Here is a 17,472-nt window from a genome sequence, read left to right on the forward strand (position 1 = left end):
TAACATGACTAATTTTCACATAAATCGCTTGGCTCACATGGTTCAAATGCTACAATTTATATTCCCCAGTCAAGAAAGTAATTTCGATATTTTGTGAATGGATCTGAGTCCTTTGAGGGGATCCCTATTTCCTCTCTTACTAGGAATTTTCATCCCAACATCGATGTTTTCCAATAGGCTAGGTTTTGTACATTAAAATTTTTTTTCAGTTTATTTATTTATTTTTAAGAGGGAGAGAGAGAGAGAGAGAGAGAGAGAGAGAGAATGTGTGCATGTCAAGAAGGGGCAGAGAGAAGGAGAGACGGAACTCCAAGCAGCCTCCACGCTGTCAGCGCAGAGCCAGACGTGAGGCCCCAACCCACAAACCGCGAGCTCATGATCTGAGCCGAGATCAAGAGTCAGAGGCCTAACTGACTGAGCCACCCAGGCGCCCTTGTACATTTTTAATAAGAAATTATTTAATGCATTTGAGGAGTATATAGAGCGTCAATCATGTTTTCAGCATTTCCAAGTCATAAAGTAGAGGGGGCTGAACAGAAAAATTACCTAATATTCAGTGATGTGCATAGGATATATGCATACATAAAAATTAAATAATCTTGGGATGGAGATAGAGGTCATGAGGAAAATGAAGCAGGTACAGGAAGAGAGTGGTTGGGGTGTGATGTTGGGTGTTTAGTCAAGATTGGCTAAGAAGGTGACGTTTGAACAGAGACCTGAAGGACTAGAGAAAACTGCCTGGAGACTGCCAGAGCGTCGGCTAAGGCAAAGGCCTTGAGGAAGCGCTTTTTTTTCCCAGAAAATCAAGGCTCAGAAGGAAGCCAGTGTGTTAAGGACTAAAGGCAATGGCTGTGAATTTTGTAGAACCATGTTGCCTCACAGCTGCCTAAGTTCAAGACACAGGGAGCTCCTCGTCCATACTGTGTACCTCTTTTACTTTATTCATCTGGTTACTGTAGTGTCCTGTCCGTGGAACATCTCTTCTCAGTATCATCTATTGATTGAGTCTGGTCTGTGTATTATAGGGTCACCTTGGAATAGAGGAGCCCATGTACCCCTGCTTGGAGACCTGCTTTCACTGCACACACACACACACACACACACACACACACTTGCACATACACAACAATGCATCATATCCTCCTGGTGTGTGTTACTTCTCTGTCCTTCTCATGTCCCCCTGCCTGCCTCAACACACTAGGATATGAACGCAAACACATCACAATACCTTTCCCAGAAAGAAGGTAGAAATCGTACCCCGAAAGTCCTATTCATAGCTTCCCAAGGACAAATAATCCCGGGGCTCCATTTTGGAATGGTCACTTTCTGACCTGTATGTAATGAAACATAAAAAATTATGTGCGATGAGTAGAGAGAGAGAAAATGATGCTGGTGGCACCCAATCCTGGTCGTATCCCATCTGTCTCCAGCAAAAATGATGAAAGGACAAAAATAAGTTTGTCCAAAGGACAGAAGTAACGCTATCTTTATGGTGTGAAACATCTTACATATTGAACATCACAAAAGAATAGAACACTTCTCACAATTTGGGCATTTTTATGCCCAGAGAGCAGAAAGAAGAAGACTTGATTTTCCTGTGTCTATTCTATCTTCGTTTGACTGATCAGTTTTTATATGGCCCAAGAGAGGATGAGGCAAGCCTGTTTAGCATTTTTCTTATGTGACATCTTTTTTCGTGTCTTTGTTATTCTTACGCTTTGGGTTTAATCACTTTCTTCACAAGTCTGATGACCACAACTAGGGATGGCTTTGTTCCTTGTCCAACATGCAAAGACATCCCCAGACTCTATAAAACCCTACACACCCCATGACAGTCTCTTCTCTTACTCTGAATAATCTGCATGTGACTTATCTGAGGACACTATTTTGCACTCACATTTATTGGACTGCACTCTTGTCAGTCATTGTGATGTAATTATCAAAGGAACAGGAACTTCTCTTCATCTTCTTCTTTCCAAAATATGTGCATGTATAGGCACTTACATGGAAACAAAGTCAAGAACATGAGACATTATGAAATACAAAGAGTGATTGAGGAAATAAAACCAGGTTAAAGAGAGCGGTTTCAGTACAACTGTATTAAACAAAATTGAATGGAGTTTTGAGAACTAACTGAAACATGATCTACAGGACCAGTAAGTCAACAAAATCAACCCAGATGAATCATAAAATTCCCCAAGACCTGGAAATAAAAGAGCATAACATATAAAGTTCTGAGAAATTTCTGGTACTAGCAGATGCACTTTTCGTATTGGTTGAATGAATCAGGAATTAGGTCTTATCATATATGTACTTTTAACGCGACAAAGCTGAATTTAAATGTGGTTAAAAGACCGGATTGTTGAGTGAAAGCTGGCACAAATGGCTTTCTACGTGGAAGGAAGTGTGGTGCTTCCTTATTTCACACATCTCACAAAAAAATCCAAAAGAGTAAACCCTCAGTGTAAGAGTATCCGCTGCATTTTAGATGCACATCTAGAAAACTACATGTCAAAAAAATCTACAGGTGGACAAACCATCATAATTAAGGCAAAAAAACAAATAAACTCAGAAACAAGAAGACAAATACATTTCAATGAATAAAATTTATAACTATTTTATGGCCGAAAATACCTAACTAAAAATCAATACAGAAGTGTGATTTACAACAAGTATTCGAAATGCTGATACTTATAGATAAATAGGCATATAATATGTGGACATATAATAATAACAGACAAATGAACATAGTGATCAAATATATGAATCTTTACTGGAGCTCACTAATAGTTTAAAAAATCAACAAGAAATCTCTTTCACACCCATTTCCCTGAGAAATCACTCAAAGGGCTGTCACATTGAGTGGGGTCGGAAATTTTAACCAATTAACAAAGGGGCACTTTCTAATTTTGCTGTCATAATTGTGAAGCGTTATAACATCTTCGGAGGCTGTGAAGACAATTACAAATATTAAAAATACAGATCCTCTTGGGGCGCACGGCTGGCTCAGTTGGTAGAGCACACAACTCTTGAGCTTGGGGTTTGAAGTTCAAGTCCCATGTTGGGTGTAGAGATTTTTGAAAAAAAATGTTTAAACAAAAATACAGATATTTTTTAACTCAGGATTTCTCAGTCTCTCCTGTATGGACATTCCCAGCCAGATTCTTCCCTGTGGGGTGTGTCCTATATATTGTAGGATTAGAACATCCCTGGCCTCCACGCACCCCTCTCCAGTGTCACAGCCAAAAATGTCTTTGAACATTGCTCAATATACTCTGGGGTACAAAATCACTTTTGGGTGAGAAACATAGTATTAAGTATTTAAAAATATTTTGAAGCATTGATATAATAGTAATTTAATGAGAAAAATATGAAAGACTATCAAAGGTGTAATGGCACAGCCACACCATGATGCGTCATACCGGCCTTGAAATAATAAATCAGGGGTGCCTGGCTGGCTCAGTAGGTAGAGAGTGAGACTCTTGATCTTGAAGTTGTGAGTTCATGCCCCATATTGGGTGTAGATATTGCTTAAAAATAAAATCTTTAAAAGAAAAAGAACTAATGAATCAGCATTATACTACTTGACTAGAGGGACATAGGTAAGGTACTACTGAGTTAGAAGGATGGGCAGAGAAAAGCTAGAAAGAACGATGGTGTCAGAACATAAAGAGTGCTTCCAATATGCATTGCTGTCTTCCTATACATTTGAATTGAAAGTGTGTGAATATGTATGTGTGCGTAACAGAAAAAATTTAAAAGCAATGAAGACTTTTAAGAAAGAGAAACAGCGAAAATGCACTTGGGTTAGGCAGAGTGGTTCAAAAACCACCGCATGAAACAAAATTAAAGAACCAAAGCAACTTCTGAATAAAAAGATTTAAAAGAATAATAATTTAATGATAGTTTCATGGGTCCAAATCTAATTTAGATTGCTAGGGATTCGGGAATAAAAGAATATGAAAAAGTCTTTTCATGTGGAGAGAAAGTGATATCTAAGGTTTTAATTTCACGTCACATAGAGATAGATAGACCAGCTATGCTTATGGAAGATAACAGTTGATTCTTTTTTTAAAAAAAATTTTTTAAAAATATTTATTTATTTATTTTTGAGAGACAGAGAGAGACAGAGCACAAGCCAGGGATGGGCAGAGAGGAAAGGAGACACACAATCTGAAGCAGGCTCCAGGCTCTGAGCCATCAGCACAGAGCCCGACATGGGGCTCGAACTCACAAACCGCGAGATCATAACCTGAGCTGAAGTTGGAAGCTTAACCGACTGAGCCCCCCAGGTACCCCAAAGATAAAGGTGATTCTTAGTGAAACATAAAAAAGAATGCCTTACAAGTGTTGGAATTCTGATTGTAGAAATAGATCCAATAATAAAAGGCCAAAAGCAACAAACGAGGAATACAGAGAAGTGAAAATTAGTTGGAAATATGTAGAAGGGGTGATTTATGAGCACTAAGTAGCAGAAGGACATTGAATTTAATTTTGTGGACAGTAGTGTCTTCACGAGGGAAGAATATTAAGGTGACAGATCAATTCTTTCAGATCAATTCTTTCAGGAAAATGTAAATAAATAAAAATAGAAAAAGCTGTGGAGGGAGTATGACTACGTCATAGACTACCACACAAAATTTACACACTCTCATACATTCTGCACAAATACATCTATACGTGCATTAAAAAATAAACAAAATGGCAAGTAGTTCACGAAATAAATGCCAATTCTTTTTCTGAAAAAAAAAAAAAAAAAAGGAGTAAAAAAACCCAGAAATAAAACCATTCCAACCCCACTATGCAAACACCAAGGACTCCCACAGACAGCTTTCAATAGAGAAAGTGGGTGGCTAGCTAACCCAGAATACATTCAGACTCACAGGTTGTGAGCTGATTGTGAAGGGAGCTCATTAGCATACCCCGTTTCACATAGTACACTTAAAATTTTTATTTTTTTAATGTTTATTTATTTATTTTGACACAGAGAGACCATGAATGGGAGGGGGCAGGGAGAGAATGAGAGAATCCGTAGCAGGCCCCGTGCTGTCAGAGCAGAGCCCAAAGTCGGGCTCAATCTCATGATCCCTGATATGAATTGAGCTGAAATCAAGATTCGGACCCTCAACTGGCTGATTCAGCCGGGTGCCCCTAAAAAATTTCATTTGAATACTCAAGGAGAGAAGGTGCTGTGACATGTATGTTTCAAGTACTGCTCTTGCAAGGATGCACTTGCAAACATTCTTTCATCCGGGTTTTTCTCATCAGTATGGAATTGTGGTGTAATATGTCCCATCCTAAAAATGAAAAGACATGTCCTCACTTCAATGTACATCCCTCAACAACCAGTACTAGACTTTTCTACTCTGGTTAATTGCAAAGATCCTCGGTCTCAGGTTCTACTTTTGTGCTTCCCATCCCCCCTCTAAATGAGTTTCCATTATTATCACTTAGTTGTTAACGTTGAACATTGCATTTCTGACTTCAATATTTACTTCTATTTATAGCATCATAAATACATCAATCAATCAATCAATCAATCAATCAACTTACTAATCAAGCCAGCAAACAACTACAGCAAACTCTCAGCTCTGGCCAGGCTAGATTGGCTCTCAGGTGACCTCAGGTAAATGTTCTTGACTTTCATTCTCTTGACCTTCTCCTGCAGTACTTACTGCGATGTAAAACTCATCTAGATGGGGTCTCTGGGAGGAAGGTCTCTACATGCAAATCAAAATACCCATCTCGTTGGTAGATGGTGGAGGATGAAGCTCTGTCCCAGACGCGACAGCCGGGATGGGTCAAACTTCAGTGTCCCATCCAGACTTAGGACTGCAAAAGAAACGACCATGTCTTGTCCAGCCCGAGGTGTACACACTGTGAGGCTGCAACAGAGGAGGTATTTGCAGCCTCTTAATTCTGCTCATTAGGCACATTTCCCTCTTGTCTCTCCCACCTTTAGGCACGTGATTACCCTACGGGACACCAGGGTGGACAGAAAGGAAATTTTCCCTGTTGAATTTCTGTTGCTAGGAGACCAGGTGATAAGGCAGCTGAAGTCCATTTTTCCTACTCTTTTTCTATTACTTCTGTCTTTCAGAGATCTAAACTCCCAGCATGTTATCTCAATCCTGAATGAACGTTTTCTCCTGTTTAAGACTGAGAAATCAGTTTTTGATTAGGTCCCTTGGACTCTTCAAAGCATTGACTTGGGTTAAAGACATAGCCCCTAATATCTTTGGAAAGTAACTTTTCTCTTTTTCAACAAAGATGTGAGGTTTGCTCCTTTGATATAAAACCTGGGGCACTACACTCATGGGCTTCATGATAGTTTTGCCAAAACAATTAGGGATTTCCTATTTACATCACCAGTTTAAAGGCATTACTTAAAATGCCATTATAAAATGTTTGTTAATTGTCAGAGATATATTTACATCTTTTTATGCACTATAACCTGAGTTCAGCAGCTCTAGGAATAGCCTGATTTTTATAAAAGTATATTCTGTAAGAAAGTACTAGTGTGAACTCCATTCCCCATGGAGAAATGGGGCTTGAAGAAGTTAGTGATCTTCTCAAAGTTATCATTGTGGAAATAGATGGGTGTTCATTGGATCCTGTCAAGACGTTCCCAGTTTTCGAACTCTGCACCCGTGGTTCCCTCCCAGAGATGAGTCTTTCCCCCTGGGGTATTTGACAATGTCTGAGGGATGCTGCTAAACACCTGTGGTGAGCAGGACAGCTCCCAACACAAATAATCATCCTGCCTCAAAGGCCAAATTGAAAATGTGAGAAAACCTACTCTAGCCCAGCACTTCTTCAACTTCAAGGTGCATACGAATCACCTAGAATTCTAGTTTAAATGCAAATTATGACATTGCAGGTGCTGGTGGGCCAGGAGTTTGGTGTGTCTAACGAGCCCCTGAATGATGTTGATACTGTAAGTCCTGGTCCATGGACCACTCTTTGAGTAGCAAGGTTGTGGTCCTGGGATAGAGCAAGGTGCAGGTGGTCGTAGGTCTTCTTCACAAAATAAATTGTGTTTGCATAAGTTTTGGAATGCTAAGCATATCCAGTCATTCTAGGGGCTGTGATAAATTCTGTGTTTGTTTCTTTTACATAAGGGCCTTTGAGTGACATGAAATAAAATACTGTTGGTAAAGGGCTTTCCAGTAGGCAGAATAAGAGCCTTCTGATGTCCACATTCTAAACCCTAGAAACTTTCAATGTGTTTATTTTTATAGTAAGGGGGGGAGATTAAAGTAACAAGTGGAACAAGGCTGGTAATGAGCTGACCTTAAACTAAGGTTGGCCAAGATTGTGCAGGTGGCACTAATGTAATCACCATGGTCCTCCAAATGTAGGAGAGGAAGGCAGAGTAGTTGGATCAGAGAGAGATGTGAGGACACCACATTGCTGGCTTTCAAGATGCAGAAAGGGCAATGAGCCAAAGGATGCTTGTTGTCCCTAGAAACCACAATAGGAAAGAAGATGGTCTCTCCTGGAGCATCCATGAAGGAACCAGGCCCTGCAGACATCTTGATTTTAGCCTATGGAGACTTACTTCAGGCTTCTGACCTCTAAATAGTAATAGCAAAGATGTGTTTCTTTTGAGCTTCTAGTGTGGTAATGTGTTAATCAGAAATAGCAATGTAATATAGAAATTCATCCAATAAAATGGTTTTGGAGGAAAAGGCATTTTAGTCTCTCAGTTAATTCATTTCTCTTCTCTTGGTAAGGGCATTCTGTGTTGAAATCCAACCTCAACTGGAAGAAAAAAAATAAAGTCATTTTGGAGCTTCTGCTCCATTTCTTAAAAGGAATGGAAAAAGTGAACTCCTCATTGATAAAATATAAATGTGACTGTATCTATCTATCTATCTATCTATCTATCTATCTATTATCTATCTATCAATCAATCTATCTATCTATCTATTTTATATAAATACGTCTAACATAGGGATTGAACTCATGACCCTGAGATCAAGTGTCACATGCGTGCAGCTCTTGGTTGGCTAGGTTCATGGAGGGTGGGAATCTTGATCTCAGGTTTGTGGGTTTAAGCCCAATGTTGGGTGCAGAGATTACTTAAAAATAATATCTTTCCCCCCCAAAAATTGCATGCTCTACCAACTGAGCCAACCAGGCACTCTGTGACTTTAGATTTAAACATAAGTTCTGGTTTTGAGGCCTTTATGCATTGATATAAAAAAAGGTAATCTGGGGTGCTTCAGTACCTCAGTCGGTTAAGCAACTGGTTCTTGATTTTGGATAATATCATGATCTCGTGGTTGTGGGATCAGCCCCATATTGGGCTCTGGTTTGACAGTGTGAAGCCTGCTTGGGATTCTCTCTCCCTCTCTCTCTCCCCATTCCCCATCCACCTTCTCTTTCTCTCCCTCTTTCTGTGTCTCAAAGTAAATAAGTAAACATTGAAAAGAAGAGCAAAAATGTCATTTATTACTAAAATTAAGTTCACCCATTATACTTTAAGTATTTGAGTCTAAATTCCTACACTTTTAAAACTCCATATTAATTCAAACATTCATTGGTTTGATTTCTATCCTCTCCAAATATCCTTTCAACACTGAAGATGGGATTCTTGTGTCTGTGTCATACATACATCGATAAGAGTGCATTTGTATGAAATAATATACAAATGCATAGATATGTGCACGTACATACACTCCCTACTTATGAAAGACTTCTTGGACTCACCCAGTATTTCCAAACACTGTACTTATTCCTAAACACAGCTGCCTGAATTAGACGTATTAACCCACATCACCATCAGAACTAAGGAAACAGAGGTTTCGGGTGGATCACAATGTTTACGATTATGTAACAAAGCTTTAAAGCTTTTGTGCACTTTCTTGAATTACATTTAAATGGATTTAGGCAGTATGAACTCGGTTTTTGTATGATTCCTTTAATTCAGAATATTTTGCATTTTACTATTTTTTTTAAAATTTATTGATTGATTGATTGATTGATTGAGTGCAAGAGCAGGGGAAGGGCAGAGAGAGAGAAATAGAGAGGATCCGAAGCATGTTCCATGCTGTCAGTGTAGAGCTCAGTGTGGGGCTTGACCCCACAATTGTGAGATCGTGATGCGAGCCGAAATCAAGAGTCAGTTGCGTAACCGACTATATGGCATTTTAAATATGTTTAGCTTATTGTGTGCCATTGTATTTCAATGGATTATTTAAAAGAAAAAAAATCCCTTATAACTGAAAAATGAATTCAGCAGGCTATAAAGTCAATATACAAAAATTGGCTGCATTTCTGCACACTAATCACAAACTATCAGAAAGAAAAATGAAGAAAACAATCTCATTTACAACTGCATAAGCAAGAATAAAATACCTGAGAACAAGGTTAATCAAGGCAGTGAAACACTTGTATACTGAAAACTATAAGACAATTGCTGAAAGAAATGAAGTCACAAATAAATGAAAAAATAGGCCATGCTCATTGACTGGAAGAATGAATACTGTTGAAATGTCCATATACCCAAAGCAATCAGTGGATTCAGAGCACTCCCTGTCAAAATTCCAATGGCACTTTTTTTTTTTAATAGAAATAGAACAAGCACTTCTACTATATGTCTGGAACCACAAAAGAACCGAATAGCCAAGCAATCTTGAGAAAGAAGAGAAAAGCTGGAGGCATCAAACTATGTTACAAAGCTATGGTAACCAACACGGCATGTTATTGGCATAAAAAACACACAGATCAATGCAACAGAATCAACAGCCCAGGAACAAATCCATTGTATATATGGTTAATTAGTTTATGACAAAGGAGGCAAACATATACAGTAAGGTAAGAACAGTCTCTTCAGCAAATGGTGTTGGGTAAACTGGAGAGCTACACGCAAAAGAATAAAACTGGACCACTGTCTTACACCACAGGCAAAAAGTAACTCAAAGTGGATTAAAGACTTGAACATAAGACCTGAAGCCATAAAACTCCTGGGGAAAAAAACATTTTGATTTTGGCAATGATTTTGGGATCTGACATCAAAAACAAGAGGACAAAAGCAAGAATAAGCAGGGTCTACATCAAAGTAAATCTTCTGCATGGCAAGGAAACCATCAACAAAATGAAAAGGCAACCTCTCGAGTGGCAGAGAATATTTGCAAATCATACATATCATAAGAGGTAAATATCCCGAAGTATATAAAAAACTCAATAGCAAAGACAGAAAAGGACCCCAGCCCAGGAAGATGGTCCTGACTTCATTGTTGCACCCCTTCTCCAAGCTTCTGGATCTGGCCAGACTCCCAACTGGTCTTCAGTGCCATCAAGGTCCTACATTCAGGAGCTGCCACGTGACAGACCCGACTGGATGAAAGTTGGGCTGACCTTGGGCACCTCCAGCTTCTTGTGGATCTATCTGACCAAACAGCATAATGAAGATGTTTTAGAGTATAAAAGAAGAAATGGGTCGGAATAAACGACTGAAACACTAATACAATATACTCCACATAGTAATGGCACCAGCTCCTTTGGATTCAGCAGTGTGTTGAGCTGTAGACATGGGAGAAAAGGTTCTATGCGGATGTATGTCAAATCAGCTTTCATGAATGAAAAATAATGAAATGAAAAAAAATAAAAAGAAAAGCAAACAATATGATTCATACATGGGCAGAGGATCTGAATAAGCATTTTTCCACCAAAGACATACAGATGGCTAACAGATACATGAAAAAATGTTTGCCATCACTAACCCCCAGGGAAATACAAATTAACACTGCAATGAGATATCTCTTCATGCCTATTATTAAAATGGTTACTTTCAAAAAGACAAAAACAACATGTGTTGGTGAGGATGTGGTGAAAAGGGAACCCCCGCGTACTGTTGCTGGGAATGTAAACTGGTTCATTCACTGTGGGAACCTGTGTGGAGGTTCCTTGAAAAATTAAAAATTGAACTACCATATGATTGAGCAATGAAACTTCTGAGCATTTATCTGAAGAAAACAGAAACACAGATTCAAAAAGATATACACACCCCCATTTCATTGCAACATGATTTACAATAGCCAAGACATGGAAACAACCGAGATGTTCAAGTGGATGAATGAATAAATAAAGTGTTACTAATGTAACACTGTAGGTTAATGATACTGGAATTAAAACAAATTAAAATTAAATTAAAAAAGAAATTGTTATATATGTATGATATATGTCATATATACATGTGATATATATTATTTGAGATGAAACATTTCTTTTTTAAAAAAAAATTTTTTTTAACATTTATTTATTTTTGAGACAGAGAGAGACAGAGCATGAACGGGGCAGGGGCAGAGAGAGAAGGAGACACAGAATCGGAAGCAGGCTCCAGGCTCTGAGCCATCAGCCCAGAGCCTGACGCGGGGCTCAAACTCACCGACCGCGAGATCGTGACCTGAGCTGAAGTCGGACGCTTAACCGACTGAGCCACCCAGGTGCCCCGAGAAGAAACATTTCTAAGACATCATTAAAGCTGTCCTATAAAAGATATGGAAATTTGCTTTTTTTAAGGTTTAGTTATATTTTTTTGAGAGAGAGAGAGCAGGTGAGGGGGAGATACAGAGAGAGAGTGGAACAGAGGATCCGAAGTGGTCTCTGTGCTGACAGCAGTGAGCCTGATGTAGGGCTCAAACTCATGAACCATGAGACCATGACTTGAGCTGAAATTGGACACTCAACTGACTGAGCCACCCAGGTGCCACAAAAAGATGTGGAAATTTTCAAATATGTCTGACCCAAGGCCAGAAAGAATTGTGGGAACACATGAAAACGGACAAAGGGAAAAACTTGTGTATATATTGGACAGAGCAGACAGCTTAGTAAACTGAGTTTTCTGAAATTGTATAGAGAAGCTGATTTCTAAGAAATGGAAATTTCAGGAAATACATAACAGCAAATTCTATTTCACGATGTTCAAAGAATCATGGCTTTGAGCCCTGCAATCAAGGGCACTTCTTCACTAGCAGGACAATGGTCCCTTTTACACTTGCCATCCCGAAGGATCTCATCAGAGCCTTCTTTATGTCTTTGTTCCTCATGCTGTAGATGACGGGGTTCAGCATAGGAATGATCATTGAGGCTGTTGCACTTGAGCGTGAACTCTGGGTAGCAGCAGAGCTAAAGTATACTCCCAGGACCATACAATAAAGTAAGGAGACAGCCAAGAGGTGAGACGCACAGGTGGAAAATGCTTTATACTTACCCTGAGCTGATGGGATTCTATGTATGGAGGAAATAATCTTAGAATAAGAGTAAAGGATCCCAGCAAGGGGACCACCAGCCACCAACACGGTTAAAAAATACATCACTGTGTCATTAAGAAAGGTGTCAGAGCAGGCAAGTTGGATCATCTGATTAAATTACAGAAAAAGTGATGTGTGTGCAGAAGTACAGCTGCAGCACCATTAAACTTTGTGATAAGGAATGCAGGACACTCATGATCCAGGACACCAGAGCCAGCAGCCCACAGAGCCGGGGGTTCATGATGCCCGTGTAGTGCAGAGGGGGTGACAGATGGCCAAAAATCGGTCATAGGCCATCACGGTCAGGATGTAGTTGTCCAGTCCCATGAAGAGTAGGAAAAAATACATCTGGGTGATGAAGTCCTCATAGGTTATGACCTTACTCTGGGTCTGGATGTTCCAGAGCATCTTCAGGACGGTGGTGCAGGTGAAGCAGATGTCTACAAAGGACAGGTTGGCCAGGAAGAAGTACATGGGGGTGTGGAGGCGGAAGTCAGAGCCAGGAGGACGAGCAGGTTGCCAAACACAGTGATCAGGTACATGGAGAGGAAAAGCCCAAATATGAGGGGTTGTAATTCTGGTTCCTCTGAAAATCCACAAAGAAAAAAATGAAATGTGTGTATCATTGCTGAGTCCCATGTGGTGGAGTTGAATACTAGGAGAGAAAATAATAACATGAGTATTTTTCAAGCAAATGAGCTTTACTCGTGTATTACCATTTATTTATTTTTCATTTTTTAAAGTTTTGATTTAAGTTCCAGTTAGTTAACATGCAGTGTAATATCAGTTTCAGGTGCACAGTATAGTGATTCAACATTTCCATAAACAGCCGGTGCTCATCACAACAGGTGCAACCCTTAATCCCCATCACCTATTTTACCCATCCCCCCACCTTTCTCTCCTCTGGTAACCATCAGTGTGTTCTCTATCGTTAAGAGTGTGCTTCTTGATTTGTGTTATTTTTCTCCCTTTTCTTGTTTTTTGTTGTTTCTTAAATTCCACATATGAGTGAAATTTTACGGTTTTTGTCTTTCTCTGACTTATTTTGCTGAGCATACTACTCTCTAGCTCCATCCACATCATTGCAAATGGCAAGATTTCATTCTTTTTGATGGCCGAGTGTGTGTGTGTGTGTGTGTGTGTGTGTGTGTGTGTAAACTCTGCTTCACCCGTTCACCAATCGATTGACACTTGGGCTATTTCCCTAGGTTGGCTATTTGAGATAATATTGCTATAACATCCTTGTGCATGTATCCCTCTGAATTAGTATTTTTTTATCCTTTGGGCAAATACCTAGTAGTGCAACCTACGGAATGGGAGAAGATATTAGCAGAAGACCTATCTGACAAAGAGTTAGTATCCAAAATCTGCAAAGAACTTATCAAACTCAACACCCCCCAAAATAATCCAGTTAATAAATGGACAGAAACTTCAAGACACAGGGAGTCCTTCCTTCCCATGGTTCTTTGCATTTTATTAATTTTTTCCCAAGATATTCTGTGAATAGAGATATTCCCTTTCTTATTTCCATCTGTTGGTTGACATCCTGGCATTTAAGGGTCACATGTTGGAGTATATGAACTCAGGTACAATTCATTGCCCTGAGGACAACTCATACCCTACAACACAGACATGCACACACATGCACGCACACACACACACACACACACACACACACACACTGAGTGCATTATGGCATCCTGGCACTGATTGCTATCAGGCTTTTCCCACCCTCAACCACCATATTTTTGAAAGAAATGGTACAAGGCAAGCTGTCAACATCAGATTACCTTTATCCTAGAGAATGTGTAAATAGTACTTAAATTTTGTTGAGTATGCCTCCAATGGACATGTAAACATGGGAGCCCTTTTAATATGATCATCTTGTGTTCTGTATTTTCTTTAAAGTATACTTATTTAAGGGACAGAGAGAGAGAGAGAGAGGGGGGGAGAGAGAGAATCCTCTGTGCTGGCAGCACAGAGCCCGACACGGGGCTTGAACCCCCAAATTGGGAAATCATGACCTGAGTTGAAACCAAGCACTGAGTGCTTAACAGACTGAGCAACTCAGGTGCCCCTTGTGTCCTGTATTTAAAGAAACATAAAAAAGCAGTTCCAAAAACACAGACAGGAAAGAAATGGAACAGGGGAAAAAAGATCTAATAAGCTCCAATTGTCCCTGAGAGACTGTGATGAAAGGAAAGCTTCCCTGGTTCTGGCAGCATTCCAGCCCCAGTTACATCCATTTGATGCCCACAATAATTAAGATAGCTGGGAAAAAATGTACCTAAACAAGAAAGGAGGGGTATTTTTTATGATGTCAGGATCTTTTACTGATCGCATGTCTCTCTAGAAAATGTGCTAAGGGAATAAACCTGCAATTGACAACAGAAAATATACACTGTACAACAACAGAAGGGGATTTTTCAAAATGCAATAATAAAAGGTTTTTCTGAATGATTTTAAATGCAAAGCATTTGGAATCAGAAAACCAGGCTTCGAAGGTCAGATCTATCCTATTAAGCTATTTGAACTTGGGAAAGACAATGAATCCATTCCAAATGTGAATATCCTTACTCAAAGAGTGGGGAGAGCAGTGTCCATCCTCCTAGGGTGGTAGACAGCGTTAGTCAGTGTATGTAAAAGGCTTACAATGGTTCCTTCTCATTAGTAAGTGGATGATTATCACTGGTGAAGAGATTGGCTGAGTTTTTTCTTCTATGTTGAACAGATATCTTCCTAGTTTCTATACAACTTGGTAATGAAGTATTACGCAGTAAAGCTAGTTAGCATACACTCTTTTGCAAATTAAACACACATTTTTATGTGAATACTCACCGTGAAAGATGATGCCAAGAAGTGTGTGTCTCAAGAAGTGCTGTTTGAAGGAAACAGCTACCTCTATGGCTCTGGGTCTTTCTATAAATACAGAGCGTGCTCAAAACCACCATTCCTTAAAAAGCTCAGGGCACATGCCTCTAAGCCTAACACTCTGTTTTCCTACTCTCCTTGGCTGCAAAACTCCTTGGACATGTTCTAATTTCACTGGAACCACTTTATGCCCCTCTATTCCTTCCTCAGTCTCATCCAACTGGACTTCCGTTCCCACCGCTCATTGTCAACATTGATCCCTGTATTCTGAGTCCAATGGACGCTTCTCTTTTGAACATACTATGTAAATTAATTATAAATGAGTCTACCTAGTCTCAGGTAACCTCAGGTGAAAGCTCTCAGGTTCCAATCTCTCAGAACCTTGCTTGAAATACCTGCTGAGCTCTCAGACTCATCTGGATGGGGTCTAGAAGATGAAAGTCTCCACGTGGAGGTCTGACTTCCTCCCTGCATGATTGATCACGGAGACCGAAACTCTTTTCCCAGACAGGACAGCAGGAAGGAGTGAAACATTGGTCCCTCCTCCCCCAGACTTGGGAGCCCCAAAGCAACAACCATGTCCTGGCCATTCCAAGGTTTCATATGCTATGGTTTTGCAGTGAAGGAGACATTTCCAGCTCCTTACGTCTGCTCATTAGACACTGTTGCCATTGTTACTCCCACCTTGGAGCACATCATTTCTCCATGGGCCACTGGAGTGCACAGAAAGGAAAAGTTTCCTGCTGACACTCTGTTCCTGGGAGTTTAGATTAGAAGTCAGGTGAGTCCAGTTTTGTATTACTCACGCTCATGAACTTGCCTGCCTTCCAGACGTCTAACCAGCTTGCACTTCACCTTCGCCTTGAGTTGATAGTGAATTCATTGAATTGAGGGTTTACTTTACCATTTATAGTTTTGAAGTAATTTTAATAAATGAGGCACGTGATCCTCTTCATGTATGGTTTTGAAAGAAAAGTCTAAGGACTCACCCTAGAGTCTGAAATAAAGTCTGTGTTTGATTCTTTAATCTGAGGGACCCTGAGCTGACCCCAAATATACCCCTGAAAAAGACTTTTAGTAGGCAGAATAATGTCCCCCAAATATGTCCACATCTTAATCTCCAGACTTTTCGAATATATCTGGTGTCATGGCAAGGGAGAATTAGGGTGACAAAGGTATTAACATTGTTAGTCAGCTGACCTGAAGATAAACTTGTTCTGATTATCCAGGTGGGCTCAATAGATCACAAGGTACCTCCAGATATGGAAGACAGAGACAGAAGAGTAGGAATCACAGAGAAATTTTGAGATGCTATGTTGCTGGCTTTGCAGATAAAGGGAGGGACCATGAACTAGGGAATAAAGGTGGCTTTCATTCCCCAGACCTCCAGAATGAACTCTTCTCTGCAGCGTGATTTTAGCCCAGGGAGACCTACTTCAGACTTCTGACTTCCAGAACTATCAGAACATAAATGTATTTGTTCTAAGCCTGCAGCATGGAATTTGTCACAACCACAATAAATATCTATTCCAGATAGTTATCCAATAACACTCTCTTCGAGGGAAATGAAATTCAGCCTTGGATATTATTCATTTATATTCTCTCAGATAAGGACATTTGGTGTTGAAATATCAGTTTATGTTGATTAAGAAATCTAAAGTCACTTTGGAGTTGCTCAACCCCAACAGCTGGTAGAGAAAATCTCCCAAGCTATGAGCCATACTGACGTGCAGGCACTGAGGGACAAAACCTGAAATATTAAGGTCGCTTGTTCTATCTTAAAGTTTTATGTCCAAATCTTTATATACTTTTACTTTCATGTTAATCCAAGTTTTCATTCTTATCATTTTTATCCTCTCCCACTTTCTCTCCAGTTTATTTTTGACATGAAATATTGCCTAATAATGAGTCTGTGTGTATGCACATATGTTTACTTGAAAGAAAAATGTGTATAAACACACACGCACACACACACACACACACACACACACACACACACACACACACCATACCCCTTGAACATTTTCTTAGGAATTGAAATAATACTACCACACATTTTTTTATTCCCCATAATGTTTACTTGAAAGAAAAATGTGTATAAACACACACACACACACACACCATACTCCTTGAACATTTTCTTAGGAATCAAAATATTACCACACATTTGTTCATTCCCCACAATATTCCTCTGAAATTAGTTTTGTTATCCTGCATTACCTTCAGAAATAAGAAAACTGAGACTCAAGAAAATTAAATTTTAATAAGTTACAGAACAGGGGCATCTGGGTGGCTCAGTCTGTTAAGCGTCCGGCTTCAGCTCAGGTCACGATTTCACACT

At 39.6% G+C, this 17,472-nt stretch overlaps 2 pseudogenes; one reads left to right on the forward strand and one right to left on the reverse strand.

The window, feature by feature from the left end:
* Window positions 1-10,226: 10,226 nt before the first annotated feature.
* LOC131510489 (NADH dehydrogenase [ubiquinone] 1 subunit C1, mitochondrial-like) lies at window positions 10,227-10,456 on the forward strand (annotated as a pseudogene).
* A 1,504-nt stretch (window positions 10,457-11,960) lies between these two features.
* Window positions 11,961-15,803, reverse strand: LOC131508623 (olfactory receptor 7A10-like; annotated as a pseudogene).
* Window positions 15,804-17,472: the final 1,669 nt, after the last annotated feature.

Source organism: Neofelis nebulosa, chromosome 4, assembly GCF_028018385.1.
Source record: "Neofelis nebulosa isolate mNeoNeb1 chromosome 4, mNeoNeb1.pri, whole genome shotgun sequence".
Classification (NCBI taxonomy): Eukaryota; Metazoa; Chordata; class Mammalia; order Carnivora; family Felidae; genus Neofelis; species Neofelis nebulosa.